This window comes from the organism of the source record quoted next, unplaced genomic scaffold, assembly GCF_019419815.1.
Source record: "Pyrus x bretschneideri cultivar Hongxiangsu unplaced genomic scaffold, Pyrus_bretschneideri_v1 Contig68, whole genome shotgun sequence".
Classification (NCBI taxonomy): Eukaryota; Viridiplantae; Streptophyta; class Magnoliopsida; order Rosales; family Rosaceae; genus Pyrus; species Pyrus x bretschneideri.
Window position 1 is genome coordinate 1,592,947 of NW_025999807.1, and position 11,298 is coordinate 1,604,244.

At 42.3% G+C, this 11,298-nt stretch overlaps 1 long non-coding RNA gene across 3 annotated transcripts; it reads right to left on the reverse strand.

Moving 5' to 3' along the window:
- Positions 1-711: 711 nt before the first annotated feature.
- Positions 712-9,126, reverse strand: LOC125472229. 3 transcript variants are annotated; one of them, XR_007254164.1, is made up of 5 exons: positions 8,577-9,126; positions 8,257-8,449; positions 8,094-8,166; positions 6,325-6,397; positions 743-770 (listed from the first exon to the last, which is right to left on the reverse strand). It is a non-coding gene; the product is annotated as an uncharacterized LOC125472229 (long non-coding RNA). The 3 variants fall into 3 exon arrangements; XR_007254163.1 differs by lacking the exon at positions 6,325-6,397 and having other exon boundaries at positions 712-770; positions 8,577-9,123; XR_007254162.1 differs by lacking the exons at positions 743-770; positions 6,325-6,397 and having other exon boundaries at positions 7,285-8,166; positions 8,577-9,120.
- Between the last annotated feature and the right edge of the window lie 2,172 nt (positions 9,127-11,298).

The following is an 11,298-nucleotide window of genomic DNA, read 5'->3' on the forward strand; positions in this document are numbered from 1 at the left end:
CTCCACCCGCCGAGGCATCGAGCATTTGTCGTTCAATTGGTAGGAGCCCCACGTAGAAGTATTGTAGAAGCAACTCCTCCTTCATCTGATGCTGTGGACAAGAAGCAACAAGAGATTTAAAACGTTCATAATACGTAGGAAAAGACTCACCTTCATCTTGTTGAATTCCACATATCCTTTTACGTAAAAGGATGATTCGAGAAGTTGGGAAAAACTTCTCCAGAAATGCCCTCTTCATGCTCTCCCATGATATGACGGTTCCGGGAGCTAAGTCATACAACCAATCCTTGGCTTTGTCCATTAAAGAGAATGGAAAAGCCTTCATCTTCAAAATACTTCCGTCGACGTTGACGGGAGTCATGCTTGAACACACCACCTCGAATTCCTTCAGATGCTTGTTCGGATCCTCCATGGACAATCCATGGTACTTCGGAATGTGGTGGAGCAAGCTTGACTTCAACTCAAACTCCTCGGTCTTGCCTTCAGCCGGTGGGGGATATTGGATACACAAGGTTCCGGCATTATCCAATCCCGAAGCGGAAAGCTCCTTGAGTGTCCGGGTGTCTACGGCCATGCCTTGTGGTTCTTCAAAGATCCTTGCCGTGGGTTCCTCCTTCTCTTCTAGGACTTGTTCTTCAAGCTCAGGTTCCGGGCTTGGTGGATTTGACTCGTGGTGCTTCTTCCTTCGTCTCAAAGTCTTCTCAAAATCACTGTCAAAGTCCGAGATATCCTCACGAATCGGTTGAGAACTCCGAGTCATACACTAGTACCTAAAACAAGAAAAACAAAACAAGGTCAGAAACTTTAACAAAATAAACAAATAAACAGAAAGTAAACAATCCAAGGGATTAGCAAACTTTGCTAATCCCCGGCAACGGCGCCAAAAATTTGATGCCTCGGCGGGTAGAGCATTGGTGGACAAGACACCCATGGTTGCAAAGGTCTTGATTTCTAACCGAGCGTTGAACGCTCAACAATACGAAGGAGTAGGACAAAGAGGACCCCCACGGCAGCAAGTGCATGAGGTAAGTTCCACACCCGATATTCATTCACAATTAGCTAATCTTACTTCCATTGTGTCTCAGATGGCCGAAGGAATGAGGATGCAAGGACCGATTGTATGCGGGGTGTGTTCTATCCAAGGACATGCTTCTGAGAAGTGCCCACAACTCATAGAAAATGGTGGATGGGAAAGCGCCAATGCAATTGGATTTCAGGGCCAAAACCAACCAAGGAACGATCCGTACTCGAACACTTATAATCCAGGTTGGAGAGACCACCCGAACTTCAAATGGAAGGAGCCCCAACAACCACCACAACAAGGAGGCTTTAGGCAACAACCCCCGGGCTTCTTCACCAAGACATTCGCACCCACACAAGCACCTCCACAATCTGCCCAAACAAGTTCAGGTACGTCCCTAGACAATGATACACTTCTTAAGTTACTAACGAATTTGTCTCAGGGGCAAGAAAATCAAGCCAAAGCCATGCAAAACCAAGATAAGAGGGTGGAGCAATTGGAGAAACAAATTGGGCAGATTGCAGATTTTGTAGGGAAGTTTCGTGAGCAAGGCCAACTTCCTAGTTCTACCATTCCAAACCCCAAAGGAGGCTTCGAAAGTGCAAAGGCCATACTCTTGAGAAGTGGAAAAGAAGTCGGGGCAGGTCCTACACCATCACCATCTGGTCTTAACGAGGACGAAAAACTAAGAATTGAAGAGGAGTTTAGTGTTGCATTCTTTGAGTGGAGTTTAGTGTTTTAACTTTATTTTACGTTTTTGAGTCAGTTTCCAAGTGATTTTGCAATCCCTCCTAATCCCCGGTTAAGAACGATGCTTACTTATACAAATACTACAATTGTCACAAGAGGGTTTTAATTTGTGTGCTTATTTAGTTCGCATCAATCACCCTCCAAGGTTTTAACGAAGATGGGCGGCCGACGAGAATTTCGGTACAGAAAGTTATTGAGGTAGGCGCCGAGACTGTCCAACAGGATTCGGCGAGACTTGGCTTTGCAGATTTACTTACCGATGCCAATGATTGATGCCACCAAGCAAGAAAGGCGTCAGGCCGCGGTTTTATTGACAATGGAAGGTCTGCTGGCCCATTGGTACGTCATTGCCAAGCAACCATATTCCGGCATCAACTTAATCGAATTTTTGGCCGAAGTAGATAACGGCACCGTTCTATCTTTTGACAAAGTTCAGGCCGCACTAGCCGAACTCGAAGACAATCAGGCCCAGGTTAAGGACCCATTGGAGGAAATCAATGTGGGCACAGCTGATAATCCTCAAACATTGTTTATCAGCGCATTACTACCACCGTCTACGAAGGTCGAGCTCTGTAAATTACTCCAAGAGTTTAGAGATTGCTTCGCGTGGAACTATCATGAAATGCCAGGCCTCGACCGAAACCTTGTAGAACATGAGCTACGCATCAAGGACGGGTGTAAGCCTTTTCGACAACCCCCACGCCGGTTCTCGACCGAAGTATAACTTGGCATCAAGGACGAATTAGTTCGACTTCTAAAAGCCGGGTTTATTAGGACTGCTCTATACGTTGAATGGTTGGCCAATATCGTCCCGGTGTTAAAGAAAAGTAGAGCCCTTCGCATTTGCATCGATTTCCGTAATCTAAATCTGGCCACTCCAAAGGATGAATACACAATGCCAATCTCAGACTTGCTAACTGATGTTGCAGTTAATCATGAATTGCTATCTTTCATGGACGGCCATGCCGGTTACAACCATATCTTTATCGCTGAAGCCGACTCCACAAGACGGCTTTCCGCTGCCCAAGGGCACTCGGTACCTACGAATGGGTAGTCATGCCATTCGGCCTCAAGAATGTCGACGCCACATACCAACGAGCCATGAATACGATATTCCATGACTTAATCGGTACAATCGTCAAAGTTTATATCGATGATGTGGTGGTAAAATCAAAGCGCCGCCAAACACACCTGGATGATCTGTGGCAAGCATTCCTTCGCATGCGCAAGAATAATCTCAAAATGAACCGGCCAAGTGTGCCTTTGGTGTTTCGACCAGTAATTTCTTAGGGTTTTTGGTGCACCATCGCGGCATTAAAGTTGACGAAAATAAAGCCCGCGCAATCATTAGTGCCCCACCTCCGACAACAAAGAAACAGCTCCAGTCATTACTCGGGAAGATAAATTTTCTCCGCCGCTTCATCGCCAATTCGGCCGGTAAGATGAAGGCATTTTCTATGCTCCTCAAACTTAAGGATTCCAACAAGTTTGAATGGCGCGAAGAGCATCAAACGGCATTTACACAAATCAAGGTGGCCCTTTCTACACCACCCGTACTAATTCCACCTTGTCGCGGCAAACCCCTTAAACTGTACATTTCGGGAGCCGCTGAATCCATTGGTTGTCTCCTCGCGCAAGATAACAATGTAGGGCGTGAACAAGCTATCTTTTATCTCAGTCGTAATCTGAATTCGCCGGAGCTCAATTATTCACCCGTCGAAAAACTTTGCTTAGCTTTGTTTTTCGCCGCATCAAAACTTCGGCACTACATGCTCCCATCTGTTACGCAGGTCATTGCCCAAACAGATGTGATTCGTTACATGCTCACTCGGCCTATCGTCAAAGGCCGAATTGGGAAATGGACGCTTGCGTTATCCGAGTTCAGCCTACAATACGTACCCCCAAAAGGCCGTCAAAGGGCAAGCTCTCACCGATTTCTTGGCCCAACACCCTTCCCCTTATGGTTTTGGGGGGGGGGGTGACGTCGACATTGGTTTAGTCACAACACGTGATAACCATTGGACTATGCATTTTGATGGTTCCAGTACTTCGACCGCGGCTGGTGTTGGTATTACCATTCAGTCACCCGACCACTACCGCTGGTATTTTTCTCTCAAGTTGGATTTCAGTTGTACAAATAATCAGGCTGAATATGAAGCTCTCATCATCGGCCTCCACATTTTACACGATTTATGAGCATCCCGCATTCTCGTCCTTGGTGATTCCGAACTCGTGATTAACCAACTCAACGGCATGTTCCATTGCATGAGTTGTACTTTAGCGCCCTATCACATGGTCGCCACTTACCTGGCCGAGTCGTTTGAACGGATCACATTTGAACATATTTCGCGTATTCACAACACGGACACCGACGAACTCGCCCAGATCGCCTCCGGAGCACAACTCACGGGGGGCAAGCTAAGCCGGGTAACACCCACAAGTCTGCGATCGTACCCAGCCTTGGTCAATCGGCAAACTCTCCAGCGTAAGCATGTAATACGCACAAAGGTGATGTCGCTCCCATCCTTACTAGAACGGGGAGACCCCGTAGAAGTATGTGTCGTCGAGGTGCAACCAGACGATTGGAGAAAGACGATGTTACGATACCTCGATAACCCCGATGGGAAACACGACCGGAGAACGAAGGTCTTCGCCACCAATTATGTGTCATACCAAAATGAATTATACCGCAAGGGTAAGGACGGGTTACTACTATTGTGCCTCGGCCCACATGAGGCTGCCCAAGCGATGGCCGACGTACATGAAGGAATTTGTGGGGCTCACCAATCAGGACGAAAGATGCGCTGGTTGCTTTGACGACACGGTTACTTTTGGCCCAGTATATTAAAGGATTGCATCGAATATGCACGGAGGTGCATACTGTGCCAAATTCATGGACCCGTGCAGAAAGTCCCGGCCGAATTACTCCACTCGGTTACTAAACCATGGCCGTTCAGAGGATGGGCAATGAACGTAATTGGCAAAATCACACCATCGTCAGGGGCGGCAAAACATACGTGGATAATAGTAGCAACTGACTATTTCACTAAGTGGGTCGAGGCAAGGTCATATGCCTAACTAACAGCCAAAGGCCGACTGGTTACCTATCCAAGTCTCGACCGAGGAGGGTTTTCGGATCCTTATTGGCAAGGGTCATCTTATCCGCCTTCTCGGCAAAGTAAGGTGTCATGAGTTACGACATTCGGCGTATCGGACGCCGAGTGATTTTATGATTGGGTATTCACGGGTGAGTTTTAGAGTTCGGCATTCTGACGGTCGAACCATGTTCACTGTCAAGACATACATTACCTTTGAATATTTGTGTCCGTATAGTCTGGTGTCGATTCGACGTGCTTATACTCTTACGAATATAATAACAGTGACCGAATCAGGCACCGACGATTTGTGAACTTCGTAGAACTAGCAGCCTCGTCTTCAGGCTCTAGAACCCAAAGACCGAGAGTGTTCCTTCCTCGGTCGCAGTCGCAAGATTAAGAAGTCAGCAAGGCGCTCAACGCGACAACAATGAATTTACTCCTCGGCCGAGCACGGTCGACGAGTTGGCTCGCCCCGCATTCAACCGAATGACTTAGTTAGTCGAATAGTTACTCGGCCTGCGCGCCACATAGGCATTGTAATTTATAGGGTCAACAGAAAGTAATGAGGAAGCTCTGACCTATCCGCCTCATGAATTTGACCATAAAATGAACGAATGGGACTAACTTTGTTGTTAATTTCAGAATTTGTAAATTCTAGAAATCGACATCTTCTGGGGTAAAGCAATTGAACAAGTAAAGCAGTTTCCCATCCAGAATAAATTTTTCTTTATTTTCAATATAATTGTACGAACATTATGGTTTTATTAATGAAATAAATTTGTTTAACATTATGATTTTAATATATTAAAGTTTAGTTAATTAAATTTGTACATATTTTGAATTTTTTAATATTAAATAAATCTTGCCCGACGAGAAACTTCGTCTGATAAAGGTTTTTATTTTTATGTTTTTTTAACTTATCATTCGTCGGGTTAAGATTTTATATTTAAATTTTTTTTTATTAATAAAGCTATTCGTTGGGAAATATTAAGGTTTTATTTTTTAAATTACAAATTTAAGTTTTGTCCGAGGAAATCTTTCGTCCGGTAACAGTGATTCGACAGGTCTCTTTGGTCAATGCAGACTTGCCCGACCGAGTATTCGTCAATAAGCTCGTCGAAATTGCCGAACGGATTTTGCTGTTTGTTGGGTAAAATGTCTAGGGACGAATTTTGCACGACGACTTACATATCTCCATCTTCTGAAATGTTAGAAGATGAACTTCTGACACATCCCAATTCAGAATGTCCACCTGAACACCCAATTCGCGATGTGCTAACTGACACCTAGAAGGTGACGAAACCATAAAGTGTAGTGATGTGAAATATATGAATAAATTAAAACCTAAAAGTGACTAATTTAGAGTGTGCATGTGAGTGGGATTGAATCCGTATCACACAATTGATGTTAGAGCATAGATAAATTGTAGTACAATAAGAGTAAGGATATTTATACCAAAAAGAGAAGTCTCCTATGTGACAGCTTTACCAACAATCCTCGTCGTCGCGAAACCTCTGCCACTAAAATCCTAGAGGAGTGAAAAATAAGGGTAAGTGGGTCTGAAAATAAGTTTTATAAAAACCTTTTCGAAAAGTGTAACCCCTCGCTATAAAACAAGTATATGGTTTCCCAAAAATATTACAATAATAGTATTTGTAGGTACCCTACAGCATAAGTGAGTCAAGATGTAGGGTACGACAACAAAGTTTCACATCATTAAATCTCAAACTGTTATCATAAGAATTCAATGCTCATTAATTTATGTAGGCACACAAGTCCATTGCAGAGACATTCGAACAATGGAACAGACTGGGTGTAGGTATTTTCTAGTACTACATCACATGAATTGCACTAGTCACATCATATACGAGTCCAAAAGATCACACAAAAGGTGTAACATCCCACATCGCTCAGGGGAGTGAATCCTCTAAGCCTTATATGTATATTCACATCTTTATCTAGCACGAGGCCTTTTGGGAGCTCACTGGCTTCGGGTTCCGTAGGAACTCCGAAATTAAGCGAGTTTGCGCGAGAACAATCCCAAGATGGATGACCCACTGGGAAGTTCTCATGTAAGTTCCTAGAAACAAAACGGACAATATCGTGCTACGATGGAGTCGAACCCGGGATGTGGTGAGGGCCTGGGCCGGGATGTGACAATTTGGTATCAGAGCCAATCCCTGATCGAAAGTGTGCCGGCGAGGACGTCGAACCCCTAAGAGGGGTGGATTGTAACATCCCACATCGCCTAAAGGAGTGGATCATTTCAGCCTTATATGTATATTCATATCTCTACCTAGCACGAGGCCTTTTGGGATCTCACTAGCTTCAGGTTCCGTAGGAACTCTGAAGTTAAGTGACTTCGCGTGAGAGCAATCCCAAGATGGATGACCCATTGGAAAGTTCTCATGTAAGTTCCTAGAAACAAAACCGCCAGGCTGTAGTTGGGGTCCAAAGCGGACAATATCGTGTTACAGTGGAGTGAAGCCCGGGATGTAGTGGGGGCCTGGGCCGGGATGTGACAAAAGGACAGGATGGCACCTACCAATTGATCCAAACCGAATGTAAACGGTGCATGTGAACTACACATGAAGCTAGTCCTTGACCCAGGACAATACAAATAACTAAGAGACACCGTGAAAACATGTAATAATGAGTAGATCTGCAAGAATGTCATGCCACAAGTTTATGCTCACAAATAATATTAAAAGCGTAAGGTGTACAAAAAGTATACTTGTAAAGCTAAACATGGCATATTACATCAAAATATATAAAAACAGTTATTAGAAAAATCACATATACATATACACATATATATATACACACACACGCGTAAAAACAAAAAGACCCACTCACATAACCAAAGCGTGCTCACCCTCAAAGAGCCTTGTCGTTTGTTGATCCAAATAAGCTTGTTCCCATACCAAGTCACGTTGACTTTAGCAAAGTACTTAAACATAAATCATACCCAAAATGGACTGATTAATTATAATCTGTCCAATTTTCGCATTTTACAAAATTGCCCCTAAAACTAGAGGTAATTGCAAGGATGCTGACAACTTCCTAGAATTACTAAACAGCCCTAAATGTTCAACATTTTTTACAGTTTGGTCCTTGTTGTAAAAACAGTACAGCAACAGTATTCTTTTATAAAATTTCCCACCAAACATGCATATTCTAACATTGTACAATTTCTAACACCTAACGTGATTAACGAAATATACCATTGGGGTTCTCGTCCGTGGTCGCATTTGGCCGGAAAATGGCCTGCAATTCCGTGGTCCTTCGCCGGAAAATCTGAAAAAATGAACCCGAGTTGATTTCTCAACCATTTTTCGTAGAAGAGGTATCAAAATGAAGCTTAGGACAAGGGGAACGTTTTTATACCTCTTTGGGGAACAAAACTTGTTCAGAGGTGACCGGAAATTGGCTTAAAAGCCACGGCCAAAATCGAGTTTTGCATGAACTTGATGGATTTAGCATGCAAGCTCGAATCTGTGGTTAATGGGTTGTGGGAAATCTTCCTACACGCTCAACTCAACCAAACGAACAAGGTTTGGCCAGGTTTTGCTCGGGAATCCTACAAACTCGCCGGAAAAATGGTGGGTTAGATATTCTTCCCTCAAACGCACTGAAACATACATCCATTCTAGTAAAACGTACTGAAAACTTGAGAGAGAGCTTAATGGTGGAAATCCCGAGCTTACCATGGTCGGAAGAGTGATTATTCCATAGGCGATCGTCGAGATACACAACGAAGTTTTATTTTTTCTCTAGGTTTCTCACGGTCAAACAGTGGGTAACAAGTCCCAGAGGCTTTAGCTGATTTTTGGTTGAGTTTGGGAAGTTTTGGAGATGGTATGATGGATGCATGGGTAGTGCCGAGAGGAAGAGATGAGTTGCAGAGGAGAGAGCTACGGGTGCGGTAGATTGAGATGTGAGGGAAATGAGACACAGAGAGAGAGAGAGAGAGAGAGAGAGACCGGTTGTAAATGGGAGAGAAAGGTGAGTATGTAAAAGTGAAAAGAAAGTGAGAATTGATTTAATAATGGAAAGTAATGATAGTGTCTGATGGAGGTGGAAAAGTGGGTTGTCCAAAACCCAAATAAACCATTATTTTACAGGTCAACTTGCATACACCAACCAAAGTGGTTAGCACATGCAATAAAAAAAGAATTGGATCCCCTTCTGAGCTTGTGCTCAGGATTCTTTTGATTACCAAACGTGAACCGTTAGATTTTGATCCAACAGTTATAAACATGAAATCATTTTAAAATTATAATAATTATATCGTTGAATCAAAATCCAACCGTTCATGTGGGCTGATCAAGATGATCTTAAGCTTGTATTCAAGAGAGGATCCAATTCCATAAAAAAACTCTGCACGAAGGCAGATTTCAGTGTCCCAAAAGATCCATGCAGTGGTGCACGCTGCACAAGGAGAAATTCCAAGTTTTGAATTTAGCTTTGGTATTTTTACACAATTTGGAACATAACTTGTTCGTTATAATTTCGAATTGATTCGTCTCTGATCACGTGTTTGTGAAAATAAGTACTATTCAAAAATAGTAAAATATGATTGGAAAAGTGAAGGGAAAATTGAGGTCCACATGACATCACATGGGTATTTTGATAATTTCACTACTACTAGGAATAAAATATGATAAATTTCGGGACGGGATGTCACAACTCCTACTTTAGGGACGCATGTTTTTAATCTGGCAAGTGCTTTATTTTTTGTAGTGTGAGCACTTGCTTTAGTCCAACAATTAGTTTGTCGCATTTAATCAAATACACAAAAGGACAGTTCTTCTCTAGACATGACATCCATTCTCTGTTAAAAACAAATAATAAGTAAAGGGTCATAGTATTAATAGATAACATGTCAATAACAAAATATATATATATGAATGTTTTATTGATACAAAATCCATCGTCTAACAAACGACACTCGTTCTGCAAGAAAAATTCCTACCCAAAAAGGGTACGTATCTCTATGAAAAGTTTTTGTTTTTATTCTTTGAAATGACGAAAATATAGAAGCCAATCGGACACCCAAAATTACAGCAGCAAAAACAGGATATCAAGATTGATCAGACTGACATATATATAAGTTTGAATATCAATTTCTTACCTTATAGATACATATCTCCATTGTTTCCAACACCTGGTCAGAGCCGAGAGAACCAAGAAGCCATTTTTCTGCACTTACACCTGCACCTATATATGGATCGCCGAGTGAGCGAGTGAGTTCATCATCACCAGACATCAGTGCAGTGCGTGTGATGGTACTGAGGAAGAACCCACTGCAGAGACCATATTAGAGGTGCAGGTGCAAATGCAGATAAATGAAACCACCTTGCCCATAACATTTCATTTGAATAAAATAATCTGCAGCCCCTGCAAAGACAGGCACAAGTTTTCTCCATTAATGCGGTATGTCTGTGTGAGATTGACATATATATAGAAAGAGAGGGCAACATATTACATCTTTTTATTATATGAAGGGACAAAAAAATGGCAAATTGCAGTATAAAATGGAAAATGAATATTCTTTTTATTGCAAACTATATTTTACGGTAATTACAGTAAGGTGACTAATTTCAACACAAACTTTTTCTTCGTTTGACTTACGAGCGATATTTTTCAGTAATTACAGTAAGGTAACTAATTTCAACGCAAACTTTTTCTTCACATGCACAACATATACTTAGTTTGGCCGACAAAAGCAAAACAAGTTGTGCATGGGAGCAAAAAGAGCATGAATGATTTTCATATAATAATTTGATTCTCCTTGGTGGCCCTGGGTAAGAATTTTCAAATTTACTAGGGTTTTGGCAAACTGTACCGACTTGTATATATGTATGAGAACAAGAAAGAGCCAAGTACGTAGCGACTGGAAAGAGAGAGACCACTGACTGACCACGTGACGCAATGGAGGGAAGCACGTGGGAATTGAAGTGTGAGCCAATAATATGCGAGTACGTACAGAGAGTCCTCATGCCCCTTCCCCCACCAAAAGCCCGTGATGAAAGTCCACGGACCACCCTCCACTTACCACTAATATCTGCCATTGGCATACGGCATTACTCCACCAACGTCTCTTACCTACTCCAAGCAACCAATTTACCGGATCACCCTGTGTCAGTTTAAATGTTTAATAATATAATATTTATGCATAAGAGCAACTTTATTCTATGTGAATTGCTCTCATTTTCTACTTGAATACGATTACCTAAAAATATTTTCAATTGTTTTTTTGTTTTTGGCTCTTTTCTTGTTTAGAGCAAATCGAACAGAATATCATAAATGAATAAATAAGTACTTTTATCCGCTTTAGTAATACGCTTGTTACTAATTACGAGTGTGAACATCCTTATTAATTTATGTTCTTCGATTTTCTTTAACTCAGTCGATCCGAAGTCTGCA